General features: G+C 32.6%; 1 protein-coding gene and 1 pseudogene across 4 annotated transcripts in view; both read left to right on the top strand.

The window, feature by feature from the left end:
- Window positions 1–24553, top strand: part of ROBO1 (roundabout guidance receptor 1) — a 464510-nt gene that overhangs the window by 181674 nt on the left and 258283 nt on the right. The window lies entirely within an intron of this gene.
- On the top strand, window positions 20272–20382 carry LOC127558583 (uncharacterized; annotated as a pseudogene).

Genomic DNA, 24553 nt, shown 5'->3' with positions numbered 1-24553 from the left:
ATATTTTTTGTATCCTATAACTTTGTTAAAGTTGTGGATTATTTCTAATAGCTTTTTAGTAGAATCTCTGGGGTCCTCTAAGTATACCATCACATCATCTGCAAAGAATGATAATTTGGTTTTCTCATGACCTATTCTAATTCTTTTAATCTCTTTTTCTTTTCTCATTGCCAAGGGTAGTATTTCTATTATGATATTCTATAGTAATGATTATAGTGAGCAGCCTTATTTCACTATAGAATGGTTCTACTTTGTCCCCATTACATATGATGCTTGCTGATGCTTTTAAATAGACGCTACTGACTATTTTTGAGAAAAGTATAATTATTCTTGTATTCTCTAGTGTTTTTAAGAGTAATGGGTGTTGGATTTTATCAAATGCTTTTTCTGCATCTATTGAGATGAGATAATCATATGATTTTTGTTTGGTTATCTATATGGTTGATTATACTGATTGTTTTCCTGATATTGAACCATCCCTGTATTCCTGGTATAAATCCTACTTGGTCCTCGGGTATTAACCTGGGGATGACTTTCTGTAATCTTTTTGATAATATTTTATTTAAGCTTTTTGCATAAAAATTCATTAGGGAAATTGGTCTATAATTTTCTCTTTTTTTACCCTCCATGGTTAAGGTATCAGCACCATATCTGTGTCATATAAGGAATTTTGTTTATTTTTTCAAATAGTTTATATAGTATTAGAATTAATTGTTGTTTGAATATTTGGTAGAATTCACATGTAAATCCAGCTGGCCCTGGAAATTTTTTCTTAGAGAGTTGATTAGTAGCTTGTTCTATTTCTTTTTCTAAAGTGGGGCTATTTAAATAATTTATTTCCTTTAAAAAAAAAAATTGTGCCATCCATATTTTTGTAGATATTCCTCCTTTTCATTTAGATCATCAAATTTATTGGCATAAAGTTGGGTAAAGTTATTACTAATTATTGTTCTAATATCCTCTTCATTTGTGTAAAGTTTTTCCTTTTCATTTTTGAGACTAATACTTTGATTTTCTTCTTTCCTTTTTCTAATCAAACTAACTAAAGTTTATCTGTTTTGTTGTTTTTTTCATAAAACCAATAAAATAGATTAGTTTTGTTAATTCAATAGTTTTCTTATTTTCAATTTTCCTTTTATTTTTAGAATTTCAAATTTGGTATTTGAGTGTTTTTGATTTAGATTAAAATTAACAAAATTATAGAGCTAGTAAAGTCATTTGGAAGATTTAGATTAGAAAAACTGGTTTCCAAGTTTTTTTAAAAATAGGTAAATATTAGTTTTTATAGATGATAGGTATTTTTGGTCAGCTATTATGCACATATTACATATTTTTTGGTTCTATAAGAAAAGATCAGCAGGCTGATTTCACAAAACTTTGAGAGATTTACATGAATTGATGCTAAGCAAAGTGAGTAGAACCAAGAGGATATTGTACACAACAAGAAAATTAATGTGATGAACTTGGCTTTTTCAACCATGAGCTAATTCAGACCAATTCTAATAGACTTGTGCTAGAGAAAACCATCTGTATCCAGAAAGAGGACTATGGCGACTGAATGTAGATCATGACAGTATTTTCTCCTTTTATGTTGCCGCTGTTGTTTGTTTGCTTGTTTTTTCTTTTCTTTTTTCTTTTTTTTCCTTTTTGATCGGATTTTTCTTGCACAGCATTATAAATGGGGAAAATATGCATATGTTTAACCTATATTTGATTACTTGCTATCTAGAAGAGGGAGGAGGTAAGGAAGGAGGGCGAGAGAATAATTTGGACCACAAGATTTTGCAAGGATAAAATGTTGAAAACTATCTTTCTGTGTATTTTGAAAAATAAAACACTATTATTATTTTTTATAAAACACTGTCAAGACACTTGCTTCAGTCATGAGAAGATCTCAGAAATAGGAAAGTATGATTAAAAGAAAGAAGGAAGAAAACTATATTTTAGTAAAGGATGTAATAGATGATGAAGCACTATTAGTACCAAACATATGTGCGCCAAGTGGTATAACATGGAAATTCCTAGAGGAGAAGTTAAAGATGCAAGAAGAAATAGACAGCAAAACTATACAAGTGTGGAATCTCAAACTTGCCCTCTCAGAACTAGATAAATTGATCACAAAATAAATAAGAAAGAAGTTAAGGAGATAAACAAAATGCTAGAAAAATTAGGTATGATAGATGATTGGAGAAAACTGAATGGAAACAGAAAGAAGTTTATTTTTTTCTCAGCAGTTCATGGAACATAGACCAAAAATTAATTGTTAGCTATTGAGTGTCATCTATAAAAACTAATATCTACCTATTTAAAACAACAACAACAACAACAACAACAACAACAACAACAACAACAACAATAACTTGGAAACCAGTTTTTCTAATCTAAATCTTCCAAATGATTTTACTAGCTTTATAATCTTGTTAATTTTTTAAAAAATCTTAACATTTTTGAATTGGGTAGAAAGACTCATTATAACGAAAGTGGAAATTTACTGGTCAAGGTTAAAATTTTTTTGCATAATTGGTGGAGAGAGTCAAAAAATGATCAGTATGATTTAGTAAGCACAGCTAACAATGAATCTACTGCTTCTATGTGGAGTTACTTGTCTTTATGAGGCAACATTTGGAACCATAGCATTCATTTCCTTTCTTTTTCCGTTTTCTTTTTAAATCTTTATTATTAGATAGGAAAATTAACCTATTTTGTGACCTCTAATAGTATAGTAAAAAGCTACAGACCATTTTTTATAGGGAAAAACGTTTTTCAGTAATTGGAGAATAGTAAATTTCTATATGACATTACTAAAAATAAAGTTGTATTTTCTCCCATCCCCCTATATTCCCCTGTGAACTCTATCTATGAGTCCATGGCCAAAGAAAGAGTCCTAGTGTTTATGGATGGTAGTGGATAGGAGGTGAAAGAAAGTATATGGAGGATAAACAAAAAATATCTAGAGAAAAACAAATTTTAACAAAAGAAATATTAGTTGAATTTACAGCCATATATGAATATTGGAATATATATTTAGAGGCAGAAGGATCTTGAAAATCCAGCTAGTCTAGCTGGATACACATCTGCATATATTGGAAGTGCATATTCAATTTGTTTTTGTTTTTTGGGAGATAGAGATAGTTAAAAAAATTTTGTTGGTCCATTTTCCATGTTCAAGTCAGCAAATCAAGATAGTATATCCCACTGTCTGATAATGGAATACATTTTTGTTATCCAATCACTTTCTCCATGTAATTAAAAAAAATAATGAGGGCAGTTAGAATGATCTGAGTTCAAATCTGGGCTCAAACAATTTGCACTTCCTAGCTGTGTGACCCTGGGCAAGTCACTTAACCCCAATTGCCTCAGGGGGAAAATAATAATGAAAGGCATCTTTTATCAAAATGTTCATTTGTTAATGCATTGTAGAGAAAAAAGGGATCTATATTTCATTTTCATCATAATTTAATAAATTATCATAGTGGTATAAAGTTAAAGCTTCATTTCCCTTCTCACCCTTAGCTTTTTTTCCAACATCTGCCAAAGAATGTTCCTGTTGGTGAGAAAGGGATAACATTTGATTTAGATTGAACTTACCGAAAATTATCACAAACAAATTGATAGCCACGGAAACATCTGCTGCTATTTTAAGAGAGTTTTACATAAAACCTGGTTTGCAATCTGGCACTGAGAAATCTTTTCTTTACACTGTACTCTCAATTAACTGCAAAAGGGAATCAAGACCACATGTCTTACATTTTTAGGTCCAAATCTTTTTATATTTGACTGCAACCTGGGAAAGTCAAAATGTAACGTAAGTGCCAAATCATGAAGCTGGCTTTTATAAAGGAATATTCTTTCATAGTATATTTTATTCTTTAACCTTTTGCATTTCACTGTTTGGTTTTTATTCCCTTGTAATTAATATAATATATCCCCCCGTATGGCACTCCTTTGCTTTTAGCTAGAACTGTTGGCTAATTATTTCAGATTGTTGGACCCAGAATAAATATTCTGTTGTTTAGAATCCAATTGAATGATTAGAAGAATGAGTTATGATTTTTGTAGCTCTAAAAGGAATATAAATAGAAGCTGACATCATTTCTTGCTTTCTCCAATGAATTACTTTAACCTTGTTATGATAATTGTTTATCTAAAGTTATTCTATAACCTCTGAGGAAATGGGAACATTATTGTTGGTATAGGATAAAAGTTTCATTATCTACTTTTGTTCATTCACGGCTGTTGTGACGATGAATGGTAATGACAAGCTTTCTAACATTTAACAATCTATTAAAGAATGTTTGTTAGTGAGAATGTCATGGCACCATTAAAATTCTAAGAAAGCTATAGCATTCTGATGCCAAACATTCTTTCTCTCCTTCCTTCTTGTTTTTCTAAAACATATTTACATTTGTAAGTGAACATCTTTAACTAAGAGCTTATTTAGATTCAGTGATATACATGCATAAGGCTTTTTCTATGTTTATGTAGTTTTCATTTCTTTGATATTTATTATACATTATTGTATATTATATTTATTTATATATTATGTTATATATCATTCTAGATTTTTATGTATTATATTTATTTTTCATTCTGGCAGGGGATTTTATTCTATAATTTATAACAATTCATAACCAAATCATAATTGAATGCTTCACTTTAGTTTTTTAGAGAGGAGCAATTTTTTGAGTTTTACACAATTTATTTCTCTCTTTCCCAGTGTTCTTTTTTCTATGGAATTTGTTTGTGCTGGGACAAGGAAAAGAGGTCTCCAGTTGAAGGTGTGAAATAGCTTGTTCCTCAACAAAATCTGTTCCATGCCATAGTGTTTTCTTTATTTTTACTTTTTCTTTTTGTGGCCTCTGCATCTAAAAAAAAGTAAGCTTCCCTTCTGATTTTATTATTTTTGCTGACTCCCCAAATTCCTTATTTCCTACCTCTTATTACCCTATTCTCCTTTTGATAATTCGTCCTTATGATCAGACATTACAGAGATAATGTAATATAGTGGAAATTATTTTGAACACAGAGTCAAGAGAAGTAATTTTGTGCCCTAATTCTTCCATTTACTTGTGAGATCTTGTGTAAGTCACTTAAGTTACCTTAACTCTACTATTATTGGTAAAGTGACAAGAATAATATTGACACTAATTTACTTCCATTAAGTTCCCCAAAACTCTACTATTATTGATAAAGTGATGGGAATAATACTGACAGTAATTACTTCCAGGGGTTATTTTGAGGGAAGTTCATTATAAATCTTAATGTACTGTACAATTAGGATTTACCACTGCAATGTCCACTATGAGGATGCTATTACAACTGCCACTATTTTGTATAGGAATACTTCTAGGGAAATAAATTCCTGTCTCAATCATAAATAAAAATGTTAATGTGGTGGTCGAGCCAAGATGGCAGAATGGAAAGACCTTTCTTTTTGAGCACTCCAAGTACCCTCACAGTAATTACAAAATTCATCCTTTGAATTAGTAATGGACTGGCAGAATCCACAAATATTGGGAGTGCAGCAAATTACCATCAGACGATAATTTCGAAGATTGCCAGAAAAGGTCTGTTTCAGTTGGGCGCTGAGGTGGGGGGTGGTGGTGGCGGTGGTGGTGGCCAAGCACAGGCAGACAGAGGATGGAGGCCAGTGCATGTTGTGGTGGAATGTGGTCTTCCTGGGGTGATACAGACTCCCTACTGTGGAGAATCCCCAAGGAGGAATCTATACCCGTGTTGGCTACTATGCCCTCATTGCAAGCCGGTAGGTAAGCAGGGAACTCCAACACAAACCCAAAAGGTAAATAGTGAACCCAAAATGCCAGAGTTTCCCGGCACCTGGCCACACCCACCCAGCATTGGGAGTGAGTCAGCAGGGACCCAAAGTAGCCATTGCCACTGTCGCTTTGCTAGTACCTATAGAGGAAGCTTGAAAAACCTTCCTCGCCCTAAAAGCAGATCCCAAGTTTTTTTAAAAAAATGAGTAAAAAGGGAAAGCGAATTCTAACTATAGATAGCTTCTTTGGTGATAGAAAAGAATAGATAGATTACGCACCCTGAGGAGACTAAAAGCAGATTGTCTCCACATGAAGCCCCAAAGGGTGATATAACCTGGTCCCCACCAGGGGACCTTTAGGAGAGGCTCCTAAAAGAAATTTAAAAAGATCTTAAAAGAGGTTTTGCAACAGGGTTTGGAAAAGGCATATAATTCAAGAAAAAATAATTTGACAACATGGAAAAAGAAAATAATTCCCTGAAAAACAATATATGAAATGAAAAAGATAAAGAATTCCCCCCAAAAATAATTCGTGAATTGAAAAAGATAAAGAATTCCCAGTAAAACAGAATTTGTGAATTGGAAGAGGTAAATAACTCCCAGGAAAGCAGAATTTGAGAAATGGAAAAAGAAAATAACTCTTTTAAAAAAAAATTGTGAAATGGAAAAAAATTCCATAGACCAAAACAACTCATTTAAAAACTCAATTGGACAAATACAAAAAGAAGTTTAAAAAAATGAAGAAAATAATTCACTAAAAATCAGAATTGAACAAATGAAAATCAATGACTCTATGAGACATCAAAAATCACTCAAACAAAACTAAAAAAATGAAAAAAAAATAGGAAAAAAAAAGTAAAATACCTACTTAGAAAAAAGCTGACTGGGAAAATAGATGTAAGAGAGATAATCTAAGGATTATTGAACTCCCTGAAAAACAGGATGAAAAAACCCTTCCTATGGGATCAGCTGCTGGACATCTGTACTGTGGAGAGAAAAAGCGGATGTTCCACACCACTGAGGCAGAAGTTGAGCTTTTTTTTTTTTTTTTTTTTTTTTTAAATTCAGGAGAGGAAAAGAACTTTATTGGCACCTGAGAAACAGTCAGCGCCCCATTGTCAAAGGCCACGCTTGGGCTGACCCACGGCTCTGCGGATGGCTCCTCTGCTCCGGGAGCCACAGCATCTCGCCCCTCCCCAGGCACAGACTGGTGGGCCGGGCCAGACCTGCACACTATTTTTCAGGAAACCATCAAAGGGAACTGCCCAAATATCATAGAATCAGAAGATAAAATAGCCATTGAAAGAATACCCCAAACACTTTCTGAAGGACATCCCAAATTAAAATGCCAAGGAATATTATGGCTAAATTTCTGAAGAATTGGACCATGAAAAAATATTAGAAGCAGCCAGAAAAAAAAAACAAAAACAAAAACAAAAACAAAAAAAAACCAAGTCAAATACTGAGGTGCCATAATAAGGATAACTCAGGATCTAGCAGTTTCCACATCAAAGGCCCTGGAATCTGATATTCTGAAAGTCAAAGGAACTTGGAATGCAGCCAAGATTAAACTAACCCTCTAAACTGAGAATTTTCTTCTGTAGAAGAATATGGGCATTCAGTGAAATGTGAATTCTATTTATTTTCGATGAAAAGACCAGAGCTAAACAAAAAATTGGACCTCCAAATATAGGATTGAAGAAAAGCATAAAAAGATAAAAAGAACTCTTGAGAAGTGTATTTCTGTTATGGGTATACATAGAAAGTACATTTATAATTTGATTTTACATTTATAATATAAAAAAGGACCTAGAGGTGGAAAGGATATTGTACCAGGAAAAGGGAAAAGTGGTGGTAAAAAGAGGGAAATTATGTCTCATGAAGATAACCTATTATATTTGAGGGAAAGAAGGGAGGGGGATGAACACTGTGTGAATCTTATTCTCATCAAATTTGGCTCAAAAAGAAAATATTAGACATAATTGGTAAAGGGAAGGGGTACGCTTTCTTTAGGAGAAAGGTGAAAAGGGAAGGGGTAGGCTAAATAGAAGGAAATACAGACATAGTAGGGGAAAGGTATAAGAGGGAGGGACTCTAAAGGGAGAGGGCTGCTTGAAGCAAGGGATGCTCATAAGCTAAATACTGGGGAGAGGGGAAAGGGGAAAAGGAAAGAGAAAAGTGGGATAATAAGCTGGCAGGAAATACAGAATTAGTAATTTTAACCATAAATGCGGATGGGGTGAACTCTCCCATAAAGCAGAAGCAGATAGCAGACTGGATTAAAAGCCAGAATCCCACAATAATGTTATTTACAAGAAATACATTTAAGCAGAGAGATACATACGGAATAAAGGTAAAAGGCTGGAGCAGAATCTATTATGCTTTATGTGAAGTCAAAAAAGTGGGGGTCCTGATCACAGATCAAGCAAAAGCAAAAATTGATCTAATTAAAAGATATAAGGAAGGAAACTATATACTTGCTAAAGGGTACTATAGATAATGAAGCAATATCATTATTAAACATACATGTACCAAGTGGTGTACCATGGAAATTCCTAAAGGGGATGTTAAGAGAGCTGCAAGAAGAAATAGACACCAATACCATAAAAGTGGGAGACCTCAACTTTGCACTCTCAGAACAGGATAAATGAAACCACAAAATAAGTAAGAAGTTAAAGAGGTAAATAGAATACTAAAAAAGTTAGGTGTGATCAATCTTTGGAGAAAATTGAATGGAGACAAAAATACCTCAAAATAAAATGTAGAAAGGCAGAAATAGTAAATGCATTATTTTCAGATCACAATATAATAAAAATAACATTTGATAAAAAGGCAGGGGGAAAGAGACCAAAAAGTAATCAGAAAATAAATAATCTCATCCTAAAGAATGAATGGGTGAAACAGCAAATCATAAACACAATTATTTCATCCAAGAGAATGACAATAATGAGACAACATACTAAAATTTGTAGGATGCAGCCAAAGTGGTAATAAGGGGAAATTTAACCCTTAAATAAAATATTAGCAAAGATATTACAGAAAATCATGCCCCATTTAATATAGTAAGACCAAGTAGAACCAGGAATGCAGCCTGGTTCAATATTAGGAAAACTGTTAGCCTAATTGTCTATATCAATAACCAAATTAACAAAATCCATATGATTATTTCAATAGATGCAGGACAAGCATTTGATATAACATCCATTCCTATTAAAAACACTAGCGAGTATAGGAATAAATGGACCTTTTCTTAAAATAATCAGTACCATTTATTTAAAACCATCAGTACGTATCATATGTAATGGAGATCAACTGGTACCATTCTCAGTCATATCAAGAGTGAAATAATGTTTCCCACTATTACCATTATTATTCAAAATTGTATTAGAAGTGCTACCTTTGGCAATAAGAGATGAGAAAAGAGATTAAAGGAATTAGAGTAGGTAATCAGGAAACCAAATTATCAGTCTTTGCAGATGACATGATGACATGATATGATTATATGATGGTATAATTAAAGAACTCCAGAGAATCAATTTAAAAACTGTTAGAAATAATCTCTAATTTTAGCAAAGTTGTAAGATACAAAATAAATCCACAGAAATCATTAGCATTTTTATACATCACTAACAAAATCGAACAGCAAGAGATACAAAGAGAATTTCATTTAAAATAATTGTCGATATTATAAAATATTTGGGAATCTATCTGCCAAGGGAAATTCAGTAATTATCTGAGCAAAATTACAAAACACTTTTCACACAAAATCAAATATAAACAATGGGAAAAAATATCAAGTGCTTGTGGATAGGTCAAGCAAATATAATAAAGATAACAATACTACCTAAACTAATTTATTTATTTAGTGCTATATCAATCAAACTCCCATGAAACCATTTTACTGACTTAGAAAAAACAACAACAGAATTCCTCTGGAAGAATAAAAGGTCAAGAATTACAAGGGAACTAATGAAAAAAAAATCAAATGAAGGTGGCCTAGGTATATCAAATTTAAAATTATATTATAAAGCAGTGGTCATGAAAATCATTTTGTACTGGCAAAAGAAAAAGAGTAGTTGATCAGTGGAATAGATTCACAGAAATATAGTTAATAACTATAGCAGTTAGTATTTGACAAACCCAAAAATATCAGCTTTTGGGATAAGAATTCATTATTTGTCAAAAAGTGCTGGGGAAATTGGAAACTAGTATGGCAGAAACTAGGCATTGACCCATAATTTAACATTGTAAACCTAGATAAGGTCAAAATGGCTTCATGATCTAGAAATAAAGAATGATATTATAAAGTAGAAGGACATAGCATAGTTTACCTCTCAGACCTATGTAGGAGGAAGGAGTTTGTGGCCAAAGAATAACTAGAGATCATTATTGATCACAGAATGAGTAATTTTGATTACATTAAGTTAAAAAGTTTTTGTACAACAAAACTAATGCAGACAAGATTAGAAGGTGAGCAACAAACTGGGAAAGCAGTTTTATATTTAAAGGTTCTGATAAAGGCCTAATCTCTAAAATACATAGAGAAATAACTCAAATTTATAAGAAAGCAAGTCATTCTCCAACTGATAAATGGTCAAAGGATAGGAACAGACAATTTTCAGATGAAGAAATTGATACTATTTCTTGTCATATGAAAAGGTTCTCCAAATCAGTATTGTTCAGAGAAATGCATCTGAGATACCACACTACACATCTCTCCAACCCTTTGACTCAGAAGTGTTACTATTGGGCTTATATCCCAAAGAAATCTTAAAGGAGGGAAACGAACTCATATGTGCCAACATGTTTGTGGCAACCCATTTTGTAGTGTCTAGAAACTGGAAACTGAATGTATGCCCATCAATTGAAGAATGGCTGAATAAATTGTGGTATATGAATGTTATGGAATATTTTTGTTGTCTAAGAAATGACAAACTGGATGAGAAGCCTGGAGAGACTTACATGAATTGATGCCAAGTGAAATGAGCAGAACCAGGAGACCATTATACACAGCAACAACAAAACTATGTCAAAATCAGTTCTGATAGATGTGGCTCTCTTTAGCATTGAGATATTTCAAAGTAGTTCCAATTGTTCAATTGTGAAGAGAATCATCTACACTCAGAGAGAGACTTTGGGAAATGAGTATGGACCACCACGTAGCATTTTCACTCTTTCAGTTATTGTTTGCTTGCATTTTTGGTTTCCTTCTCAGATATTTTTTCTTTCTTTCTTGACCCGATTTTTCTTTTCCAGAAAGATAACTGCATAAATTTGTATACATATATTGGATTTATCATATACTTTAATATATTTTACATGTATTGGACTATCTGCCATCTAGAGGAGGGGGTTGGAGGAAGGAGGGGAAAAATTGAAATAGAACGTTTTCCAAGTGGCGTTGTTGAAAAATTACCCCAATATGTTTTTTAAATAAAAATGTATTATTTTAAAATATATTAATATCCATGAGATTATAGATTTAATCTTTCTCTATACAGTAGGGGGACATTTTTGTTCATTTCCTACTTTTAATAATGTTGTGGGGTGTGATACCCTAACAAGCAAAGGTTTTTGCGAAAGTATTTGCAGATAGAATTTTGGTGTCCAAGCAAGGTTGGTAAAATAGGTTTATTTTCACCAAGAAGCTCTTTCTCAGCGGGCTAGTTCTTGGTTAGGAAGTTATCAAAGATAGGAGTACAGAATTTTGATTTAATTTTAACTTTCTGTGGTCTGGGCATAGGGAGTAATTTGAGGGACTAATGTCCAGATCATTAAAGTGTGGTGATTGTTTCCCAGGCCTGACTAATTTCCAAATCAATAAACATAGGTGTTTCCTGAAACGCAATGGAAGCGTGGGAAGACATTGAGATTCAAGTGGGGGTCATTTTAGAAATTTTGCTGGAGGCTCAGAGGAGTTGAGATTCTTGGTTTTTCAAATCCAGGCCCACCTTAACCCCTCACAATGATCCAGGGGGACACAGAGTCATTTTGATACGATTATTGGCAGTGCAGAGAGTTGTGAGAATTAGGGTGGGAATCCCCTTGGATGGAGGTCTAATGTGAAAGAATTCATGAACCTAAAATGTTGGAATGGCAAAAGGGAAGTTTATTGGCACTAAGAAGCCAGCTTTGCTAGGAAGACTGACTTCTGTGTGGCAAGAGGTTCTGGCAGCGACATAACCAAAGGTTATCACTGACAAGAGCATCACAAGAGCATTCACAGTGGGCAGGAGTCCTGGTGAGCAGTTTTGCCAAGAAGAGAGCTTCCTTGGCAAAGCCTAATTCCTACTTCGGTCTTTTGCAAAGATTTGGAGTTCAGAACTGTCATTTTATTGGCAGTCTAGGGCTTTCCATTGAATGAGATTCTTTCAATGTTGTCATTCTCCCACGCCTAGATTTCCAGTTGAATGAGACCACTCAATTTCAAGCTACTAGGAGCAGTCCTGGGCTAATTCACTCAATAGAAATATTAGGTCCAGATCTCCAGCTGAATTGAGACCACTTAAGTTCAAGCTATTGGAGTGGTCCTGTGTTAATCTTAATGAAACCACTTAACTGCCCTGAAGGGTCTCTGTCAGGAGCTCATCCTCATGGCTTACCTCAAAGTTAAGGAGGACAGTTTCAGAATTCATCTCTGTCACTATTACATCAATAACTGCTAAATTAATTCTCTTTCATAATAAAATAATGAATATATAATTTTTCCTCATATAGGGATTTTTAACCCTATATAATTTTACCCCCTATATAATTTTTGTTATATAAAAGCTAACTTTTCAGACTTCAACCTCCATATCACACATGGAAATAGATTAGTCTCTAGGGAAACTGATTGTGATTAGATATGAAGTGGTATCAAGATGAACTCATAGAGCTTTTCTTCCAAAGGTTACAATTGTCTCTAAAGTTTAAAGTTGCTGTTATCAGGCATATATTTCTATATTTGTTTCCATTTTAATATTAAAATAATAGTGCAAAGATAATTTGGCGTGAATTTAATGAGAGAACAGGCTCAAATGACACCTTAGGTACTTCATGGCTTTTTGACCATGAGGAATTTGCTTAAAGTCTCTGATTATCAATTTTCTTATTTGAATATCAGGATAATAATACTTGAAATATCTAATTGCTGAGGTTTAGGAGAAGGATTATATGACAGTTCTGAAATGCTTTGTAATCCTTAACATGTTATATAAATATCAGTGAATCTAGGTCTCTATAAATGTGCATATAATTTTTAATGTATCAACAAATATTTGTTAAGTATCTTTCAAACAAAGACTCAAATTAAGAAGCATTTATTAAACATTTACTATGTACCAGGCAGTGTGGTAGGCTTGGGGGATACAAATAAAAATCCCACGAATCTTTGTCTTCAAAGATCTTAGAAGTTGACAAGTAAGTAGATAGGTAGATAAGCAAATGTATAGGTAGAGAGATGCAGAGATAAATGCAAAATACTTACATAAGATTTTGTTAGGGAAAACATCAATTGGGCAGTAGGTGTGGGAATCAGAAAGGACTTCATGTGGAAGGTAATGATTGAACTTTGTTTTGAAGGAAATAAAAGATGATGTTTTGTAGGTGTGAAGGAGTGGATTCAAGGCATGTTAAGTGCAAATGTAAAGGTTCAGACATAAATGGAATTCTGAGTATTAAGACTGAAAAGAACACCAGTGTAATTGACCTGCATAGATTAAGAAAAAAGATTATAAAATGAAAGATTATAAAAGCCAAACTGAAGAGTTTATATTTTATCATAGAAGTAGTAATGGATATTTTGAAGCCTTTTGAGATAAATTAGAAACACTCACTACATTAGAATGAGGTCTCCTTGGGCTCAAAGAATTTAAAATAAGGAGTAGACTTGATGAATTCATTCTACCTATTAGAATTCCTCCATTTGGCTGTATATGTCTGCCTAAATTAAATGGGAATCCTTATTTTACTGATTTCATTCTAGGGATAGGGAAAGGAAACATATATAAACTAGCTTACAGAGTTATTTTGAGGATAAAGTCAAATAATACTTGTATTTAGCACAGTGCCTAGCACATGATAGAAACTTGATAAATTACCTCTTTACTACCTTATAAATTAGCACTAACAAAATTGTATCCTTATAACATAGTTGACAGAGGGGCATAGAAACTGGCAATTGATTAGAGTTGACATAAAACTGGATTTAGCAGTTAAAAGTTTTGCTAATCCTGTCATATGAGTCATGAAATGTTTGTGGAGTGTTTTTGTGAAGTCAGTTTTACCAGTGTGTGGAGGATGGATTAGAGAAAGGAAAACTGGAAGTAGGAAGATCAATAAGGATGTTGTGATAATAATCCAGAGAAGAAGTAATGAGACCTTAGCTATGGATTGTGGTATGAATTGTGGTGTTCTCTTCTTTAAAATATAATGGTTCTCTCTGGGAGCAGGTTTCTTGGGGAGGTTTTCTGGAGGCCGTCTTAATTTCAGTTGAAAGTAATAATCACATACTGCAACATATCCAACATATAAAGGACTGCTTGCCATCTAGGGGAGGGGGTGGAGGGAGGGAGGGAAAAAAAAATCGGAACAGAAACGAGTGTCAATATAAAGTAATTATTAAATAAAAATTAAAAAAAAAAAGAAAGTAATAATCACTCCAAATGCAGCCAGGTGTTAAAAGTTCAGATCTTTTATTGCTTCCTCCAAAATAGCCCAATTAGTTTTCTTGCTGGCCTCGCTCTCTACTTGGTTCCAAGAACTCCCTCCCAATGTCTCCAGATCCAAAAGTTTGTCCTTCATCCTCAAGCCAGCACAAAGGTGAAAGTTGGAATGAATCTGTCTTGCCTCTGAGAGAGGGTTTCTGGCTCTCAATCTCCCAGAGTGCTCCTGTGTCTGTCCCAGAATGCTTCTCAGTCTTTTCAACTGAACTCTCTACTGAGCCTCTGTCAGCTTCTTATATATGATCTCCCAAAGGTTGACTCCTCCTCTGAGAAAGTGGGATTATGGGTTTCTGACTTGTGAATCTCCCAAAAGTGTGAACTCCACTGAGTATTTAAAATACATTAGTGAGCTGGAGGATTTGCTAAGTACCATGCTAAATTAGGCAACTGACATCACTTTGTAAAGATTCCAACAATGAATTAAAAGAAAGGAACACATACAAAAAATGCTGAAAATGAGAATTGAAAAGACTTGGGAACTGATTAGATAAGTAAAAGTGGATGTTCAAAAACATCTAAATTTGTAAACCAGAATCATTGGAAGATTGGGAATTTCTCCCCAAATAGGGAAATTATCAGAAGTGGTAGATGTTTGTGGAAAGATAAATTTGTTTTTGGATATATTGAGTTTGATATTCTTATGAGACATCCAGGTAGCGATGTTCAGCAGAGAGTGAGACATATAGTATTACTAAGGAGAATGGAAAAGGTCTTCGTAAATAGATTTGAGGTATCTGCATCAAGATGATAGTTGCCATTTATGGGAACTAATAATGTGTTTATCAAGAGTGATTATAGAAAAAGAAGAGAGGAAAACCTAGACCAGGGTCTGCAGGCAGAGAACATCTGTTAAATTTTCAAAATAGTAATTCATCAAGTCATCAGTTTATAATATGGCTATTAAATATAATGTTATTGCATTAATTAGTCTAGGATGTTTCATTATGGTATAGGGTGATACTGAGAAATCAAAGTTATACTAAAGGAAGTGAAAATTCTGACAGGCCTTATCAATATTTATTAAGTGCTTATTTTGTGACTGGCACTGTGCTGTGCTGTGCAACAAAGAAAGATAAAGAATAATTTCTACTCTCAAACAACATATAGTTGAATGAGAGCAACAACATGTAACAGTTACCATGTTATAAGCTATAATATACAAAGTAGAGGTGGGAAACATGTCAGGGACACTTCTGAATTTTTTTTAGAAGAGTCAGTCACTAATCAGTAGAGTAGGCTAGAATATGTTGTAAGATTTGGGCTTAAATCTAATTTTTGCTTTCCAGTTTTTTTCTTGCAGTTCTTGACTTTTTTTTTTTTTTTAAAAACTAAGTAATTTGTATTTTGGGGTTTAGTGAACATTGGGTTATTGTGTTCAGTTGTTTCTAATTCTTCTTTTTGTAGTTTATTCCATTCTTTTACTTTTTTTTAAAAACCAATACTAAATGCTTTCATGATTACTGTTTTATAATATGCTATATCTGGAAGTAGTATTCTCCTTTATTCCAATCTTTTAAAATCATTTTCCTGGATAACCTAAATTTCTGTGTTATTCCAAATGAATCGTCACTTTGTCTACCTCTGAAAATATCCCTGATTTAGGAATAAATTTGTATGTTTTATTACTTCTTTCTATTTTGTCTTTTTTTTTTTCTATTTTTTTATATTAACATACTGCAATCTTGATCCCTGAATTACCTAGTCATTTAAGTTCCTGACCTGTGCTGGTTTGAATGTGCTTTGGCAAATTGATTATCTGATATTTTTCTGTATTTTATACTTATTTTGAACCAGAGTTCCCTTACTTTTGTTATTTATTATATTTTGTTGCTATTGTAGTAATGGTGTGATTTGGGGAAAGGTATTTGTTTTTTAGTGTTCAACTCTGCTAACGCTTAATTTTCACATGAGTTTCTTTACTAAATCATCATGCCCATAGCAAATGGAGAATATTTATTTTTTCTTTTTTCTTTTATTTATACTTCAATTACTTTATCTTTTCTTGTTTATTTTCTAGCATTTGTAGAATTATTAGGAAAGTTTCTAGGATTTCTCCATTTCATATGATACTAATTTTGACTTAAATAAGTACTTTTTATCATTTAAAAAAGATCTTTCAGCATATATTATTTTAGGTCTTTTAGCATAAAGGAATATTGTATTTTGTTAAAGGTTTTTCCTTGAAATTATCACCACCTTGTAGTTTTGGGTGCTTTTATTTTTAAGATTAGTAATATATTATGGCTAAGAATTCTGTCAACTTTTTGAAGCATAATTGATATCTTTTCTGTACAAAACAAAATATTCTCAAAAGTTGAAAAAGAACTCTTAATAAATTTATTTCCTTCCTAAAATCCCCAAATATATTCCCAATATTTAAAATGGGGATGGATAAAACAAAAGAAGGTAACTACATACTAATAGCAGTAGTAAATGGTGATTCAAAAAATTTTTGATTCTTAATGATAAAGATTATAACAATTTTAAAAAATGCATTATTTATATAATGATGTAACATTCAGAACATTTAGAAAATAATTAAACAATTAAAACTAAAAAGATATAAGGAGAGTCATAAAGAGGTATTATGGTGTGGTAGACTGTTGGATTTGGAGTCATCAACTTGCTTCTGAATCTCTGCTCTGCCAAATTACCTGTGAGCAAATACTATTTACTCTCCCTGGGTCTTGGCTTTCTTATCTATAAAAGAAGAGAGTTGGACTAGATAATCTTTAAGGTCCCTTCCATTTCGAGATTTATGATCCTATTATCATGTTTTCCTATGTTTAAAAAATACAAATGAAATGTAATTCAGGATATTCCTAAAGTCGTAGTCTACATACAGGAATATTATGTTAATAATCATATGTTAATTGAGGTGACAGATATTCAAATTTAATTAGGACTTTTTGAAAATTTAAATTTTAATTAAATTAAATTAAATTTAAATTTTAAATTAGGATTAAATTTAGTCCTAATATTGCATTTTTCAGAAAATCTGAGCACTGAAGTACAAAGTGAATCACTAAGGATCATGAAGCAAAAATTACCCTATACTCAGAAAAGTCAGGTAGATAACCTGGGATGGACAGGAAACAATCATGTGATGCAAAAAAAAAAGAATGCATTTGTGACAAAAGAATGGTTTTTGAAGCTTTAAAGCTCTTCCAGTAGACATTCTAACTCTTGACAGAAGTGAAGCATTCAAGCCACAGTTCAGTGGAATGTATCCAAAGGAAAAAAACTTTGCCAAAAGTTGAGCATTTCCTTTCTTGTTTTTGCTCCAGTGAGCTGAGTCAAAGAACAGAAACAATTTCCTGTACTAGGGCTGGGGTCCAGATCATTTGTCAATGAAAACAATTTTTATATTTCAGACTTCAGTTTTTTTTCCCCCTCACTATTTCTTTTTGTTTAATTTCAGTCTTATAAAAGGAAAACTAAGTGTAGTGGAAAAGTATAGTGGATTAAAAAATTTTAAAACTTCATTCATTAAAAACAGAGAGAGAGAGAGAGAGAGAGAGAGAGAGAGAGAGAGAGAGAGAGAGAGAAAGAGAGAGAAAGAGAGAGCGAGAGCGTGCGAACACAAACATTGAAGTAATAGTTTTAGAAATGTTCCCTGTAATGTCCCGGCTAGCTCTCTGGAGGACCTCTGGATCAGTCATAGTCCTTGCTCTTTAGGTGGAGAAGTGTCTGCAAAAAAGGTGTTGTAATAAAAAGCAACAAAACTTAAATGCATGGGAAAAAGAATAGCTTAATTTCATTTTCTATGAAGAAAAACAGAATAGATTATACATATTCAATTATAAGAGCCACTCATTACAGCAGTTAGAATGAAAAAACTATCCATTTTGATTTGTTAATATTATCTTTCACATTTCAGTTTCTTCATTACATGGGAAATGTCTCTAATTGAGTAGCCCAATATCCACATTAATACGACTGGGAGATAACAAATTGTTGTACAAGTCTTATATGTTGAAAATTGTTTTATTAGGAGATAGTATTTACAGCTTGATGGAGTAGGGTATTATGCTTTTGCAGATCTGCACCCCATCTGGGTCAGTGGTGTGGCATCTTCCTTTAAAGATGGTTTCCCACCTTTCCATTTTGTATAGGAAAAGCCTTATGTGCAAGAAATGTTTCCTTCTTTGGGGATGCATTTAGGAAATGTTTGGTTGATGCAAGAAGTTAATCTCTGCTTGGGGTTGGTTGACTAGGCATGATGAGATTGTGTGATTGGAATGTTTTCTCAATTACTCAAGGCTAGCTAATGAGGGATATGTGGGAAAAAAGCTCTCTTATTTGTAATCTTAGGTGCTATGAGACTCTTTGGGCAGAGTTCTAATTGAATTGGGGTAACAGAAAAGAGACTCAGATTATTTTAAGAGTAAGCATAAAATAAGAAAATTAAAACTACATGGCTTTTAATGGAAAATTTATAGTGCCAAGAGGATGGCCTTGGTTTAATCTTTGGAATGGGAATTCAAAGATGCTTAGTGCTTTTTTCCTTTGAGATTTACATGCAGTATTAACAAATTCTACTTGAGAAGAAGGATAAACTAATATAAAATGATCCCAATATGGTGTGAAAAGCATACTTAATTAAAATTCTGTATAAAAGTATTTATGCAGACATGTATTCTGTAGCAGACACAATTAATTCATTTATATTCTCTGGTGGGAATGGATGAAGCTTAAAGTTAGAAAATTCTAAGAATCAACCATATTTATAAGCATATTTGTATACATTATAGCAAGTGTCCAAACCACACAAATTAGACACTGCAGTGAATGTTAGTAATTGTTAAATGGGATTTTTTTTAGGAAAACGTTTACAGAATCTTCACTTTTTAAAAACAAAAAACCAAAAACAAATACATTGCAAAAAAAAAATAGACAACTGTATCAAAAATATGAAAATTTTCAAATGTTTGTACTAAACATGATTTTCAGAGGTACTATTATAGGAAATATTTGATATTATTATTCCACAATAAACTTTTGAATAGCGAAAAAATGAATATTGGAATGAATTGTGAGTAGCATGCACAATAAAGGAATTCTTGGTGATAGAACTGCGAAATGCTTGGATATTTTGTGGATTAACTTGTTTTCACATTCTATGATAATTTCCCATTTATTCAGATTTATGAAAATAACATTCATATTGGAAAAGAATTAGAGCATATTTTGGAAAGTGAAGTATAGTGTTACTTTGTCCACATATATGTATGCTTACATTATTACATTCATTATGGCTCATCTTCATATTCTGAAAACAGCTTCCCTTGTCTCTCACATAGAGTCAATAGCTCTTAAATTACCATACTTTAATTCATAAACTACATCTAGCAAAAATAACAATTATTATTGCAGAGTGAATAAACATTGGGCTGGAAGAATAGAACATCTAAATGACTATTTGCATGACCCTGTACCCCTGTCTACTTCTCTGTAAAGTGGGAGTAGTAATAGCATTTTATCTCATTTGAGTTGTGAGTACTTTGTAAATCACATGTAAAACACTTAGCAAATCTAAACATCTGTGTTCTAGCTGCTGCTGCTATCGTTTTTTGTGCTTTCCTAAGTCAGAAATGAATTTGGTTCTAATTCTATCTCTATTCCTTTTAACTGCTCTTCCTGTAAGGATTGTATTCCTAGTTTAGAAATAGGAAGTATGAAAGATAAAATGTGAAGTAGTGGGGAAAGATGTGGGTATTAATTCAGATATTGAGCCCATTCATTGGCCATGGAATAAAGTATATTAGTCATGATTTGGTACTTTGCGTTGTGACTTCCTGGTCTTTTGGCTAAGATCAAGTGTAGTATCTGTTTTAATTTTTTTCCCTTGAAAAGAGGTGAAGGAATCTTTCTTTTTTCATTTTTTTAAAAAAATCATGCACTTAAGAGATGGGAATAGGCATTTATTAAGTGTGTCTGAGTGTTTTTATAAATGATATTTCATTTACCACAACCTAACACCCTTATTTTCCAGATGAGGACATTGAAATGGAGGTTAAATGTAAGGGTAGATTTAAACTCAGTTTTTCCTCATCTAGATCTAATTCTCAATCTCTTTTGCCACTTAACATCTTCTAATTTAACATTAAGAAACATGAATATTTAAATTTACAGAAGATTGAATATTCAGCTTTATACATTTTCACAACTAACAAAACTGTCCTTTCTTGGTGTCTTGAAATTTTTTCTGCCCACTTCTTTGTGTTTTAAAGTATTTCATGGATTTTTTTTTTTATCACATTCACCTCTACTTTACCTAATTTTTTTCCCCCATCCACAACAGCAATTAGCAATTTTTCATTGTAAGATATGAACTTAATCACAAAAAATTTATATAATTGCTAAGCCTGAAAATTGATTTCCAGTTCTGTACCTCTTACTCTTTATCTAAGTGTCAAAAAATATGAAGCATGATTTAAGCATGGCCAGGAGGATAATCAGACTTCTGAAGTCAAGATTGATCATGGTATTGATGAATTAAATTTTCATAATAATTTTCCATTATATTATTATGGTTATTGTGTAAAATGTTCTCCTTGCTGTACTCACATCACTCTTCATGAGTTCAGAATCTGTTTTCTGATGTTCTCCTGAATCTGATCCTCTTCTTATTTCTTATTGTTTAATAATATTCTATTACAGTCATATAAATAATTTGTTCAATTATTATATTCTTGATAGGTACTCACTTTGTTTCCATGTGTTTCCTACAAAAAAAAGAGCTGTGTTAAATGATGTGGATGATACATGGATCCTTGTCTTCTTTATTTTCATTAATTTTTTTTTTTTTTTCCTTTTGGATGGGCCAGTATATGACTAGTAGTACTACAGGGTTTTCAAGTGTTGTTGGGTCACATGCTTTTAGACTGTGGTCTAGGCTGCATTATAGACTTGATAGATTACATTATAGTTACACCAACAGTTCATTAATATGGCTGTCCTTTGATAGCCCTATCAACCATTACCAGTTTCCATTTATATCATTGTTGCTATTCTGATGAGAATGGATGGAACCTCAAAGTTGTTTTACATTTCTATTCTTAAAAATGATTTTCCTCCCATATGGCTGTCACTAGCTTGGGTTTTTTTCTTTTGAAAAATTAGTCCTATTCTTTGATCATTTATCTATTGGGAAACTGCCCTTGATGTTAAATATTTGAAAGTTTCCTGCACATATGTTAGAAGAGAAACTTGTAGTGATTTTTCAAAATTACTTAATTTATTTTCTAATTCTAACTGCATTGATTTGGTACAAATATATACTGGTTAGTTCTAATTCTTTTTTCTTTTTAATCAGGTCTTTCAAGTTGTTTGGCTTCTTTTGTTTTAGTTTAACTCAGTAGACATTTTTCAAAGCATCTGCTATGTATATGTATAGTGCTAGTTCCTGGAAGGGAAGGCCAAAATTTAAAAACAAAAACAAAAAGAAAACCACAACAGATCTCTATATGAAGGTGCTGGAGCATAAGATTAGGTATATAGATATAAATGCCTCATAATTTGAAGAGGGAGAGGATTATCAGCTAGTGATTTTTAGGAAAGCCTTCCTGTTGTTAATGCTACTTAATCCTGGTATTAAAGAAAGCTAAAAATTCTAGAAGAAGTAAGTAGAAAATAAATACAGAGACACAGAAATAAATTCGGGAGTCACCTGCCAGTGGCTGCTGAAGCTCTTTACTCAGACCTGTAGAATGGATCTCTTCATGTGAGAAGATGATGATGATACAAGGAGACTGAGAGGCAGTTGCTGTTCTCTGATCTCTCTACTGACAAGGCAGTCACATTGTCTGACTTCTCTCCTCTTCCTTCTGCCTCCAATTTATTTCACTCCCAGTACACAAGCGATACCTGTGTCAGTAAAGACAGCTTTAGATGTCATGATTCACAGCTGTGGAGGCTCTCGAAGAATTGACCTGTTGCTTCACCTAGACATGGTCCTTAACACAGAAGAGGTGGAATTTCAAATTTGGGGAATAGCTAGTGGGTTATTTTAGCTGCAACTCAGGGGACATGGAAGGAAGTGATGTAAAATAAGTCTAATACTTAATCTTATCTGTAATACAAGGTTATTGTGGAATTTTATTATTTGTTTTAGTGGAAAAAAGAGTCTTGAAAAGTCACTAAGTACTTCCCTTTCCCTCTCCTTCTCCTTTCCTCCATTTCCTCCTCCCTTCTTCCCCTCCTTCCTTCCTCCCTCCCTTCCTTCTCCCTTTCTTCCTCTCTTCTTTCCTCCATTCTTTCCTTCCTTTCCTCCTTCCCTTCTTTTCTTCCTTCTTCCCTCTCTCTTCCCTTCTTCCCTCTCTTTCTCTCTTACTTTTATAATGTATCACCTATAAAAACTGGTTAAGAAGTAATATTAAAGTACATTTAGCTATGACTGTGTTTATGGAAGATTTATTGAACTAAAAATTACTAAATTGTTGTATCTTTGTATTACTTGATGTTTTGACATGTCTTTGTTTCTGTATGTTTGACTAGTAAGAGTTCTAAGAATGTATGATGAAATCTTGTTTGATCTCTTTAGTTGAACAGCTGTAAAAGTTTATTCAGCATGTGGTAACAATTTTAATTTGGACACATGCTGATAATAAAAAAAGATGTGTTTGTGTGTGTGTGTGTATACAAGTTAAAGTGAGTTTATATGCCATATTTGTTTTCCACATCCTGCTTGTCTTTTTTTTTCTTTCTGAAAAGTATTATTTAACTTGCAGCGTTAACTAATAGTTGATTAAGAGAAAATATAATCTTTTGCATCTAATATTTTGATAACTTTTAAAAGTATTATGTCATTATTATTTTGAAAATCTGCTTCTCTGTGTTTACTTAAAATTAGCATGAAAATGTCAGATACATATCTTAGGAAACGTCTTTTTCCTAAAGACATTAATTTTTTTTTGTTAATTTATCAGCATCTCTTTAAAGTAATAAGTTATTTTTAAAACAATTCCCAAATCATACCTTGTACTTGAAAAAATCTCTATTCTGGAACATCTGGATTTTATACTATTTTTCTTTATCTTATATCACCTTTGAACTGAATTCCACAATTCTTTTGTTAGTTCTTGAACAATTATGGCTTATTAGTTTTATTTAATAGTTAATGAAAATAAAAGTAGAAAAAACCCTGATTCTTGATAGTATATTGTTTTGGATCTTTCCTCTACTTCTTGCAAAATAGTCATTATGGATGTTTTTGAATAAAAGATTTTCATTAATGTAAAATTTCACCCAAATTTGAGTTAGATTGAAAAACATGTTTTTGTCTTCCACACTTTATATATAATTTTAAAGTCAGATTTTAATCTTTCAGTCCTTTCCAGATAAAATGGTTAGCACTACTTTTAGAGGAAAACTTATGAATTTGATCATACATTGGACTTTTATTTCTATCAGTTGCTTTTAGATATACACATATATAGTGGGGGGGAAAAACCCTTTTTCTCATCTGCTTACTCTTGCCATAAGATGCTTTCCTCTTCTAGAAAATTAAAGATAGTGAGAACAACTCTCTGTGCCTAGTTCTAAAAACTAGAACTTAGCTGTTTCCTCTCTCACCCCATTCTATCTACACTTCTTGTCTTCTATTGGGGGAAAGGGAAGAAGAAAGAATTAATCTTCACTAATATATGAACAAGTTTATTTTCTGGAGGTATTTTTAAAAATGCGCATTGTATGGACCTTCATTACCTACAACCTAAGCCTGCTCATTGTTTTCCCTGCCTTAAGACTCTCCTAACTCTTCTTGATCTTGTGCTCATTTATCAAAATGATCTTCCTAAAATATAGATAGATCTGACTATATTACTCTTCTCTCCTATTAAATAAACTCCATTGACATCTTGTTATTTCCAGGATCAATGTAAAATCTTCTTTGGATTTTCAGATCCTCTATAATCTGGCTCCTTTCTGCCTTTCTAGTTTTCTTATACTTTATTCCTTTCATCTATTCATTCTGTGGTCTGTGATACCAATTTATTGTTGCTTTTACATAATCTTAATTCCAGGGTTGCTCCATCCCTTTTCTCTCTCTCTCCTGGCTTTACTACATTCC

This window comes from Antechinus flavipes, chromosome 3, assembly GCF_016432865.1.
Source record: "Antechinus flavipes isolate AdamAnt ecotype Samford, QLD, Australia chromosome 3, AdamAnt_v2, whole genome shotgun sequence".
Classification (NCBI taxonomy): domain Eukaryota; kingdom Metazoa; phylum Chordata; class Mammalia; order Dasyuromorphia; family Dasyuridae; genus Antechinus; species Antechinus flavipes.
The sequence above is the reverse complement of the archived record's forward strand: the minus strand, read 5'-3'. Positions and strand labels throughout refer to the sequence as shown.